The sequence below is a fragment of the Bidens hawaiensis genome, unplaced genomic scaffold (genome assembly GCF_021521415.1).
Source record: "Bidens hawaiensis isolate Kalapana, Puna unplaced genomic scaffold, B.hawaiensis_p1.1 tig00005823_1, whole genome shotgun sequence".
NCBI lineage: Eukaryota > Viridiplantae > Streptophyta > Magnoliopsida > Asterales > Asteraceae > Bidens > Bidens hawaiensis.
Window position 1 is genome coordinate 1,091,567 of NW_027491384.1, and position 13,874 is coordinate 1,105,440.

A 13,874-nucleotide genomic window follows, 5' to 3' on the forward strand; every position below is an offset into this window, starting at 1 on the left:
AATTATTACAAAAAGAAGTTAAAAACTATAATTGTTACACTCTCTCTCTCTCTCTCTCTCTCATCTAATATTATAGGACACGTTAGGAATTGTTTTTATTTTAAAAGTTTTATAAATATTAATGCATACGAGGAAACACTTATGCATTCACTTTAAGTAATAAAAACGTTCTAACTAGGTAAAATTATCTTTTGAAACCACTAATAAATAGTATACTTTATTTATTAATGCATATTTAATTTACTATGTTAACGTCATACACTAATTCACATTTATTAATAATAATATTCATTATTATTTATATAATAATGCACATACATAATATACTGGTTTAAGACAAGTCAGATTAGGTTTAAATCTTACAAACTCGCTATAATACGCAGGTCACTAACTAGTTTGTGTGTGTATATATATACATATATAAAGCACTTTAGATGGTACGTTAAGAATTTTTGAATATCAAGAATCTTACAAATTAAATGCATATATGATACAACATTTATTCATTTACTTTAAGTAATTATTTTTAAGGGCTTAAATTGTCTTTTGTAACCACTAATAATTAGTATAGATTATTTGTTAATGCATATGTAATTCACTATATTATTATATACATAAAATAATGAACATTTAACTTTATTATATATATAACAATTTGAAAGGTTTACTTGCATTATATAGTGTACAATATGCTGTTGATATAGTACTCACCTTAATTGCTCCTTGCTGAATTCTATACACCTCTACCAATAATTCCCTTATGAGTTTTGGCCATTTGTGTTCATGCACTATTACTTTTATTCAATTTTAAATATAAAAATAAAGACTTTAATCAACTTAAAAAAAAACATGTATTAACTTTGATATTTATATAGTGATTATTTTACATTTAGTTTCGGTAACTGGGTATGACTCAATTTACGTCTACTCGCTGTCATAACGTCCGGTATTACCGACTGGTGTTTTTTGTTTTATTTTCGGTACGGTAACAAACGTAAATAAAATCGGCCCAGTGTAACATCGTGAAAGTTTCGAGTTGAAAATACCAAGTTCCAAAAGATGAAGGACAAAAATGTAAAAATCCAAACTCAAAGGTTTAAAATAAAATTATGATTTTCTGTCCCATAGCGATACGCGACGGGAAAAGGGACAAGCCCATCGCATATCGCTAAGGGCTTGGTCAAAATTCAAGAAAAAAGGTCAATGGCGATACGTGATCGTCAAAGAACCAACGTCATCGCGTATCGCGATGACGTGGTCTGACAGGCCAAGACACGTGTTGCCACGTGTCAGTTGGTGGTACATGGTCACGCCACGTGTCACCACGACCGCCATGTGGCACCACGTGGCAAGCCTATATGGCAGCGCAACAAGCTACGTCACGATACGCGATGGGCTTAACATAGGCCATCGCGTATCGCGATGAGTCTGCTGACTTGCTATATCCCACACCCAATTCAGCTCTCATTCATCTCCCTCACATCTCTCTGAACCCTTGGGAAGCGTGCCCTCGATCACCTCGTAAAACGTGTCCATATTCCTCGTTTTCCGTGCGCGTTTCCTCGAAGTGTTGCCACATATCGACGACGTTTCAACAAAGAAAGTGTTGCCATCCCAACTTTCCAACGAACCGCCTCGTGAAGCGTGCCGAGACGTAAAGAAGTATCGGTGTCCCTCTTTTGCGTCCCAAGGTGGTGTGTTGATCAAGAAAGCTTTGAAAGGGTAAAAGACGTCGAAGTGCTGCTCGATTGTCTAGGGTTATTATAAGCCAAGAAAGGTAGGCATAATGCCCGAATAAAATATTAACAGAATATTGAAAAGGCTTAAAACTCAAAGTCGAGGAAATACTCGATATCTCGATAATATAAAAGAAAATATAACAAAGAAAAGAAAGTAATATGAATATATATATATATATATGTGTGTGTGTGTATCAATGTGATATTTATATAATTCTTTGTTATAGATATTATTTAAGTAATAATGAATATTCTTAAATAATAAGGAAAAGATAAAGAATACGTTTCTTAGAGAAGAAGAAACGTAGAGTTTAAAAAAAATAAGATTTAACTAAAGGTTTATCTTATAAAAGAATATAAGTTAAAAGAAAGACTTTTAATTTATAAAAGAAAGAAAGAATACTTTTTAACCAAGGTTTTAAAGTCAATTTAAATATTATAAAGTCTGACTAAATGTCTTAAGTCAGATTGCATATCCGACTAACAAAAGGTTATACTCGTACCATAGGTGCTAGATAGCAACGGGAAAGATCCTCGGACAGTGTTTGAAGCTGATCCAAATCGAAAAAGGTGAATACTCCCCAAACTTTTAATCTTGTTTAATCGAGTCGAAAATGCTAAATTAAAAGGTTTACATGGGACTATGTGTCTCTAAAACATTATAAATAAAAGTATAAGCACTAGCCCTCATGCTATCGTGTACGTTTTTTTGGATCTTTACATATGTGGTAAATGTGGTGGGCACACCACACCACACCTGATCATATTACGCTTACCTGCGAGAAGTAATGACCATGTGTATACGAATAGGTATATAACTATGTCGAACGCTGCGGTGTTTAATGGGGTATTTAGTGTAGAGACTTGAGTTTATAATTGTGTTGTTTTAAATCTTGATTATTCCTAAGCCACGTTGGGCCGAGGCATACGTAGTCTCGAGGGGTGATTAAGTGAAAGAAAATATTTTTAGCGTCAGCATATTCACCAGCATGTGTTGCGGACGTATTTTCTAAACATTTTGCAGGTAATCAAGATTAGGACTTGGAAGTGCTCAAGATATCCGATGGCTCGGATCTTCTTGTCAAACTTTAAACTTATAAATGGTGGTTTTGTAATTAAACAAGTAATCTTTTGTAAACATTAAAAACGGGAAACTCTAAATCCCGTCTTTTGATAATATAAATATTCTAAATCCACATATTATAAACACTTCCGCTTTTATACCGCAACTCTGATATATTAACAGATATGGTACCAACATATGTGTCATACGCCTAGGCCGTGGTCTGGGTGTGACACCACGTCTACTCGCCTCCGACCAATTAATGTCTACTCGTCGTTATTATGCCCGGTGTTACCAATCAGTGTTTTAGTTATGGTACAATAACGAATGCAACCAAAACCAGTCCAATTCACGTCTACTCGCCTTCGTAATGCCCCTGCGAACATATGTCGATTAATTTTACATATGTTAGTTTTTATATCTCGAGTACTCTAGACCACATGTTGACTAATTTTTAAGTTTGATTATAAATTTCTTTGTTACATTTATGTTTTAAGTCGTGTTAGCACTTTTGAATGTTCACGGGTTTGTTTACTTTGTCACAAACCTAAACAACAAACAAATCGAAACACCCCCCCCCCCCACCCACACCCCCGCAACGTGGGGTTCAAAGTTCCAGTTTATTACTATTGTTAAATAATAACATTCAATTATAATCAGTATATAAGTCAAGTTGGGTTAGAGGTTCGGTTAGAAATAACTCTTATAAACCCGTCATGAAATGTGAGTCACGAACTAGTGTGTGTGTATATACAGGGGAGGGATATTTTGATAACTTGATGAGTTGTAAGAACTTTAAGAACTCAATATGGATCACACATTTAATTAAATGAGTATGGAATATATGGTTGAGAATAAATCTGATTAAAAAATTAATCAAGAGAGAGAATAAAGATTTTTGATAATTACATAAGTTTAAATGTTAGTTACACATGTGTAATAAGTCGATTCTGTATGTAAAAAAATACTATAACTTTTTTACGTTACTTACACTTACGTATTACATACTTGTAAAAAAATTCAAAAAAAAAATTTTTATGTTGAGTTTTTTCGAGTTCTTAAAACTTAAAGTGGTTCTCAAAATAAATCAATCACACACACACACACACACATATATATATATATGAGTATCATTACATAATTGTTAGTATATATTGTGGATAACTCAATCAGAAAGAGCTCGTGAAAACTTAAATTAAAAAAAATATTTTTAATTATTTTTTTCATCCTTATGATATGTTTTTATTATTTAACGTATTATATTTTTAATCCACGCCAATATATTTTTCGTATTAACCCATAAATTGACAAAAGTGGTACCGGTCGCACGCCCGGCCCCAAGATGGGATGTGACAGTATCTCTATGAATGATATGAGAAAAGTAATTACACAGTCATACACAGTCATACACGAGACCGTTATTGTCTTGATCACAAAAAATATTGTGCTTATAAGTTTATAAAAAATAAAAAAAAATCTATATAATATTGTGTTATTAAAATTCGTTTTTCAAAAGCTTAAAGGGTCAAACTAGAACTATAAGAGTGGGATATTCAGATAAGTCCTAAACACTCTGAATGTAAGCCGATGGCTTGTAAGTCCAACGTTCAACCTTGAAGCCTAAAATTTTGTTTGTATAAAGAAAATATTTTGATCAAACACTAGGGGATTGGAGTCAAACTGGGGTGATCTAGGGAAAGCCAAATACGCTTTGAGAAGAGATATGAGGCATCACAAGTCCATAAGTGATGTCCATTAAGATTTATGCCTAACTGAACATTACTCGTATCAATGACGCAATGAAAATCATGCTAAGTATCTTTATATCTGCTATCAACATATCTCTCTATGGTAAGATCTTGGATCTTGCGTGTTTGAGTTATCTTCCTTTTATGGTAAGGTTGAGAGGATAAGGTAGAAAGAGAGCTCAAAGAAGAGTTTTTCAAAATGTTAGTTTGTGCATTAGAAGCTTGCAATATTTATACTGCAAGTCTTATGCACCGTTCTTTATTTCCATCGACCCAATGGGCTTGTTTACATGAGGCCTCGGTCACAAACATACAAGCTAACAAAATACAACGGCAAATAAGCCTACAAATACAAAAGACTTAATACATTGAAATGGGCTCTACATTTGTAATTTTAAATGATCACTAATTTGGTAAACTTTTTGTCAAATAAAGAGTGTTGATATGGTTGATTGATCTGTTATGAATTATTTACCAAAAATTATGTTGAAGTGGTATGTAGTGACATGCGTCATAAGAAAACGTATGCTATATAGTGAACTAGATTTTTTTTCCACATGTGTAATTGCTCGAAATTTTTTCAAGTTATTGCACAACATAATAGGCACTATGACGAAATACTCGAAGAAATAGAATAATCGAAGCAATTGGTATTGAATTTTATTCAAGAACAATAAACGAATTACAACATAAAGAGAACTACAAATTTAGTGAATACCTAATGTAATTGATCAATCTTGCTATTTATGAACCCTAATCCCCAATTGTGTCGTTAGTAACTAACAACATATCGTTCCAGTTATGCATAACATGTTCTTCAAGTTACAGAAATATGTCACGTTCTAGCCAAAGTTACTATCACAACTTTAAACACTTTCACATATTGATCGACATCTTAGTTTTTGAACTATTTTTGACTTACTATGGGTAGATTATTAATCAAATCCGAAGTAAGTACATGTTATTTTGTAGAAGAAAATATACATATAAAATTCCTTTACAATTTCTAATGATCACTAATTTAGGAAACTTTCCGCATAGTTAAGAGTGTACGGTTAATTGATCTTTTATGAATAATTGACCAAACAATTATGTTGAATAGGTATGTAATGATATGTGCATTAAGAAAATGTATGTTATATAGTGAACTGAATTTGTTTTACTACATGTGTAATTACTTGAAAATTTTCAAGTTATCGCATACCATAACAGGATTCGTCAATAAGGATACCATGCTACATTTATATGTAGGGATGCAATCGGATATTGTTCCTCATTAAAGTCGGGTTCACTAAATTCCCGGGAATAATGAGTATATCTTCTTATTATAATATTAGTTGAACATAACATCAATGATTGGATCTCGGAACTCTAATGGTATTATGAAACATAATAATTAGGGTTCCATAACGTAGAACTTATGTGCATGTGAATGGTTTACATATCCAATGATGACATAAACATTGTTCTCTTAGTGTAATATCAGAATGTTTAATAACTTTGTTATATTTTTGCCGGTATGATTAAATTTTTTTTATTTGAGCATAATGCCACATGAATAAATCTAACCGCCGAGACACCCTGGGTTCGGGGTGTTTCACATAATTTTATAATTTTATTATGATATTATCAAATATTTTACAAGTTATATGTAATAACCAAAAATTCTAAACTTATTTTTTTTAAAACTCAATGTTACGTTGAAAAAAAAGGAAAAGAAATAATAAATAAACAAAACTTAGTACCTAATAATAAACATCATGAAATCATATTATATTAAAAGAAAAAAAGAGTACGTAGCAAATATGAATATGAATAATATCAAAAGTTTAGGATAAAATTTATAGAATACAGGTACATTGAGTGAGTGAAGTTAAAACAACTTCATCCATATCTCTATCTTAATGGCAAAGTAAGTTGAATATAAATAACATATATAAGTAACATATATCAAAACCTTAAATATCAATGCCCTCAAAACACTAATTCACACCATATGCTAAACTTCAACGGTGGTTCAAGTTTCCGGCAAGTCGTAACAAACCTAGACACCAAATCGTACAGTACTATCGTTCATCATCTCCGCCCTTTGTTTCCAACACGAAATAAGTTCTCGGCAACCACATAACGTACCATCAAATTCATGAATTCTAAACATTTGAAAGCATCGTATTAAACACAAACCAACTTTCCGGCGTACTGCACTTCTTCTGGTGACCCGGAGTGAACCGAAACACCAAAATAGTTTCTTTGTTTACCATCTCAACTCCATAGACAACCCTTGCTACCTCTGAACCACCACGCCACATCACAACGGAACCGACAATAACCGACTTACTTTTTGTTTACTACGACCGGTTGTAAATATTATCTTCACCGTGTTAGTTCGATCACATAGTTACGTTCCAAACTCTCTCTTAGTATTTTCTGGCCAACCTATACTTTTCCGGCGAAATATAAGAAGGAGTCCATTTTCCGGCAAAACTCCGTGATCTCGATCAAGTTGTTTTACTTCAAAAGGGTATAAAGATAATCAAGTACTCATATTTGATTACTTGTATATTATATATTAGAAACTAAATTTCCTATTATTGTCAGACGAACTTGCTTAATAACAATAATAATAATAATAATAATAATAATAATAGAAATGGAATTGGGTGAAATTGATGCTAAAGAAGACATAAATAGAAAACTAATTCAAGTAAATTGATGGGTACTAAAAATAATTAAAATAATAGTTAAACCAATAAATTTATATTTATTTATATTAAAAATCTTATTTTCGGTTGAAGGTTTGTAAACCATAAGAGATATCCAGAAATAAGCATGTATATATTAAGAGAGATCTTAATATAAGAGAAATAAGCATCTATATATTAAGAGAAATAAGCATCTTACCCTCCTCAGACCCTACTATAGCTTTGCTATTGGTGGGATATACTGAGTACGATGATGATGATGATGATATTAAGAGAGATCTTACATTTTTATAGTTATGTACCTCAAAAAACTTTTGTAAAATGAAACATGAGCAAACTCTCATCAACTAACTTTCTTTAAAATATAATTCTAAAAAGAAAATAATTTGTGTGTAGATAACTAGAACGCTTGTAAACAAGTTAGCATCGCTTTGGAACATAAAGGTACGGATCCTTACCCTCACTCATTGTTACTTCATATTCAAGTGATATAAACCCATTAAGTTTATATATATCTTAAAACTCCTCACTTCTTTAGATTATCAATTCATTTGGCTGTCAGTTGGATTACAATTTTGATTATAACATTGGATTTAGATTTTATGTCATGCGATAATATTATAATTAATTATACTCATTTTCGCATGTTCGGATATGCGAATAAGATTTGTATTCCGATACCCTGAGTACCGCTTCTCGTGGAGTGTCCCACGAGTATGTTGTTGCGGCATCGACAACATGTGCACCAACCGTGACGGTGAGATCAGTTCATGGCGTCTCTTAAGTACAAGTGTGGTACATATGGCTATTAGGAGGCATATGGATCGATCCTAGGATTAATATTAAGGAGATGGATAGTGGGTATGCCAACTCGCCATCTCGTGTGATAAATATGCAGCAGTAGCTACCTGTGTATTGTCACGTTTTATGTTCGCTCATGGTATATCCGTATGAAATGATTTACTACTTTATATAATAAGGTTACTTTGCAACGTATCATTTATAGTAAGTTAACTATTAATTTTATTTAATTAAATTATTAATTGTTTGATCCGTACTAAGCATTCGGCTCATTCCGTTATTATTAAAATTTTTACAGTTTCACTGGTTACTTCGGGCGGGATTAAGAGAGAGAAGAATAAAACACCAGTATCTAAACAAAATATTTTTCAAATGTGCTAGTGTGTAAATTACTCTTATGTTTTCTTTGCCTAATGCATTATACCTTTGACAAGTAAATATATGAAATTATGTCTTTTGTTCAGGAACCATGTATTGTGACACGTCAGTCCCTCTGGGCAGGGGTGTTACATTATATAATATGGAACTTTGTTTCCTTGGAATGATATACATATATAGTGATACAAACTATGAAATTTTCGAAAATATGTTAGTTACATACCATGTTTGTATGAGTTTAAATAAATAAATGGGATATATGTTTACTTCAAAGGAAGTGATTTATTGATAAGGGGGAGTAAATGTCATTTTCTCAAAAGATAAATATGGAAATCCTAATAAGAATCTAGCCTAGGTCATTTTTTCAAACCCAAGTTTCTTCCTAGAAGGAAGTAGAGAGAGAAACCAAGAGAAGAATCAAGAAGTTTACTTTTGAGCACAGATTTGGAAGGGCTATGTTTACCTATTGATTTCAAGTAGATTTTTCTGAGGAAATCATCAATGCATATCTTATTCATCTTCATTTTAGCATCAAAGGTTTCAGTTTGGTTTAAGGCTAGTATTACAAATAAAAGCATTGTCTTTCATGAAGATCTTTGGATGGGTCTGCTGCTAATCGAGTCCTTAGAATCAAGAAAGTAATAAATAGATTCGTTTTCATGATTATACAAGAATTAGCCGTAATCGATTAGGGTTTGTTCTTGAAGACCGGATAAATTTTTCTCTTATAGAAGTTTTCACATATAATTTTTTTCGCACAAACTGTGGTTTATGCTTAGGTAAGTATAGTTTTTGCATAAACAGAAAGTTCTCGCATAAGTTATAGTTTTCGCATAAGTTATAGTTTTCTCATACAACCGTATATAGTCTTCGCAAAAACAATTGTTTTCACATAAACAATGGTTTTCGCATTTGTAAAAGTATTTGGGTTTAAGCGGTGACTCTGGCATGCAAATATTAGAACGGTGCAAGCATTGTAGCATGAGTTACTTGACCTAAGCGAGCAGTAAAGCAAGTACTTTTGAATGTGCGTGTTTATTGATCAATAAACAGAAAGTCACAGAAAGAGTCAACATAATTAATTGAGATCAAATTTCGTGTTCGTGTTCTTGACTCGTGTAGGATGTCAAATTCCTATGTGATTGGAGCATCACGGGGTAATATAACGAATTCAGGTAATTGGAGTTACAAAGGACCCGCAAGAGCACATATTGTGTTTTCCAGGTGATTTTTGGAAGCTGGTGTCAGGTATATTGGGATCTAGATGCATGTGTGAACAAGCATCACTAGTGTATGAAGGCACTATAAATTTAACGGAAAGGGGATTTAACGGAAAGGGAGGGTATATTATGGTAAGTGCAGGGAGATAATATAATTACAATATGCATTCAAGCCAGTAACTTTTCTGTTAAATCATGCTTGTAAGATTTTGTTGTCACAACCCCGTCCTAGGTAAACAATTTCTTGTGTTGGAAACACGAAGTTCTTGATCTTTTACCCTTTTCGTGGGCCTCGAACATAAAATTTTATTAGATTAAGGAGTTGTTTTGAGCATCATGAATTGTTACAGAATCAACACGTTTATACCTTCAATTTGTTTTACATGAATTGTTAACTGAATATGGATCCAATCTTATATATAGTAACTAATTAAAATTGATTATAACCTCTAAAAACACTAGGTTTAGGTTTGATTAGGTGGTATGATATAAATTTTATAGGTTGTCAACTATTCGACATAAAATTCTTAAAATGATCAAGTTGGTTTACATAATAAATTGTCTTTTGGTAGTGTAATGGGGCATCCTCGTTCGTTAATGCTTAATGATTCAGTTCAGATTGTGTTAAGTTGGCTTCAAAGATACAAACATGCAACGGATGAGCAGTCTGTTTATGCAATTGCCTTTGTATATACGAAATTAAATAGGAAAACTAATAACAAAAAGTACACAAATCCGATTTCTACTACAGTTCTGAATTATGTTACGATCCACAATATATTGACCAAAAGGATATAATAATCTGTTTATAGAATCATTTAGTTGACCAAAACAATCATCCCAAATGTAGAAAAATAGTTAATCGATACCTAATGAATTGTATTATAGAATCAATTCACTTGAAGTGGTGGTGTGGTACCGATTTAAACATCTGGCAGTGCGTACTTTTGGGAAGGGAGTTTTCTTGCTTAGGGGTGCTCGTTTTAATCAGACGTGCGTAGCGCTTTCGTTTTGGGTTTCTCTTCTGCGCGTTTTAATCAGGCATGGTGCTCTTTTTCAATGAATTATATTTGAATATGGTGAGCATCGGGTTATAAGATGTATGTTAATTGCAGCTGAAAGTTTTAGCCCTTTGTCAGCTGAGCACAAATATCACATTTCTTCCACTATTTGAGAGTTTTAACTGATAAGTGAGATAGATTGCGTATTTTAAGTTGTGAGGTTCTTTTTATATAAAGATAATTTGTGTGTTTAGATGTGATTCTTGATCAGTCAAAGCCAGATGATGCATTTCTTTTACTACTCTACAAGGATGAAGCAGCCTAGTATTTGATCCAAATGCAATATGTAAGGAGATTTTTTATTTTAGTTTATTATTTTGTGTCCATCCCACATCGGTAGTTAACGATTTAAGTATTCTAATTTTTTTTACTTATAAATAGGAGTCCCTAAGTACCCTTATTTTTTGCCATTAGAAACAGCTTGCTAAGAAACGAAAAATGTCAAATCAATTTGTCAAATTACACCTGATAATGCATTTAGAGCTTTTGGTAGAGAAGTTAGAGTTGATTTCTCTGCTTATTCGTATGCTAAAATCTCATGCCCTGCTTCGTGCCCTCTATGAGAGCAGGCTTCAGGAGCTTGCGGAAGACTTTTATCTGACACAAGAGGAAATCTGTGCAACCCTTTGCATCTATAGCAGCCTGGCATCTTTGCCCTGATCTATAGCAGCCTGGTAGCTTATGGTAGAGAAGTTCGATTTGAAGATTCCTTTTATTTCTTTTTCGTTCTTTAATAATTGTAACAAGGGTGCCTGAAAGTTTAGTGTTTAATGAAAATCTTTGTTATATCCTTCCTTTTTTAGTAATTCATTTCTATTTCTAACATGTTTGAGCACAACTTTGTTGTTCCCTTCATGTTTTGGTACAATGTTTCGATCTATTAACCTAACAAACTGAACTTCTATTGAAACCAGTGAAAAGCTGGACGCGGTTACAAGCCAACGTAAACTCTACATAACAAGAAACAAAATAAATTAGTCATTTCTACATAATTTTTAATATATGAAATATGTTAAAAATGTATTGTTTTTTTATCTTTCCTAAACTTATTTCAAAGAAAAAAAACACGAACATGATTTGTTTCTTTTTTACCGTGCATATGTGCCAATCATGTGTAGGTTATATCACTTACACATAATCTAAACATACGTAGGTAAACCTTTATTAATTTCAGAAAACATATGAACAGTCTAAATGGTTTTTATGTAGATAGAATAAACATTTTTAGTACAAATAAATTAAAATTTGTAAAACCATTGATCAAATTTTTTAAATGATTTCATATTTTTTAATTTCTCACAACAATTTATATTCTATAATAAACCTCACCTACATATTAATTATTCTGTGCAAGGAATTTAACACTTTTAAGAAAAGTTAATGTACATTTTTTAATTTGTTTATTAAGTGAACATTTAGGTGAATTTAATGTACATTGTTCAACCATTAATTAAAATTAATAGTAATGAGGTTTACTTAAATTCTAAAATAAGATTACAATGCTAACTCACAAAGTGACTAGCTTATGTGCTTATAACATAACATAATACGAAATAACATGATATTGTGATATATATAATACGATGTCATGTGATATTTATATATATATAATACGATGAAATATGATATAATATAATACAATATATATATATATAGGGGAAAGTTATTTTGAGAATAATGATGAGTTTTAAGAACTTTAAGAACTCAATTTTGAACCACAATTTTAATTAAATAATATGAAATATGTGGCTGAGATTAAATTTAATTAAAAAATGAAGCAGAAGCAGGAGAGAGAATAAGTATTTTTGATAATTACACAAGTTTAAACGTTAGTTACACATGTGTAAAAAGTCGATTCGGTGTGTAAAAAAATACCGTAATTTTTTGTACATCATTTACACTTACGTATTACACATGTGTAAAAAAAATTCGAAAAAAAAATTGTTACGTTGAGTTCTTTTGAGTTCTTAAAACTCAAAGTTTTTTTTAAAAGAAATCAATCATATATATATATGTATGTATATATATAGTCACAAGTTTTTATCCATCGTATTACGAGGATTGTTTTATATTATTTGTTATAATATTTATTTATTTTTTGAATTTATATTTTTTCTATTGTATGAAAGTTAATAATATACTTATGGTTTGATGATAAATTGTTTCACAAATAAATGAGATGTTATAACCCGGTTTAAAAGCTTTATGGTTTTGATGAGACACAAGACCCGTTTATTTTTTTTACTATAAAATTGGTTTTTTTTAATTATAAATAATATATATGAAAGTTAATTATATACTTATGGTTTGATGAAACTCAAGACCCGGTTATTTTTTTAACTATTAAATTGGTTTTTTAATTTAAATAATATATATATATATATATATCTTTTTTAAAATAAATAAAATATTAATTTTGTAGTATATCCTATTTTATAGGATTTTTACATCAATAATTTGGTGTGAATAATTTTTTATTTAATGAGATGTTATAACCCGTTTAAGGAATATCTGGATTTGGTAAGACCCATACCCATGAATTCGGGTTAAATGCATGAGAAGCCTTTATTTAAAAATCAAGCAAATCTGGTGACTCCAAAAAAAAGAGAGCGACCACATCGCGACACGTAGGATTTTTATGTTATCATTTACATATTACATATATATATATAGGGAGAGGATCATGAGAGAACTCAATTTTATAGAGAGAACTAGAGAACTAATAATGAAATATTTTTAATTTAATTAAAAAAATATTTTCCAAATTTTTTTTCTTTCATCCTTCTTATATGTTGTTACTCTTCGTCACAAAAAAATATAAAAATATAAAAAAATTAACGTTGTAATGCATATATGCAATACATCGACTTTTTTTATAATGCATATGTGCAATAGTATGAACTTTGATATTTGAAATAGTGTTGAATAGCATATATATAGTTGTTTGTATCGTATATTTGCAATAGTGTTATATTATATACAAAAATAAAAAAAAATCGATATAGTGCATATGTGCATTAGTGTTGTATTACATATATGCAATAAAGTGTTTTGCATACAATTATTAGTGTTGTATTTGCATATATTCAATAGTGTGTATTAGATAATGTATTTGTGCTGAATTATATGCAATAAAACACTATTTTATATATACAATACACA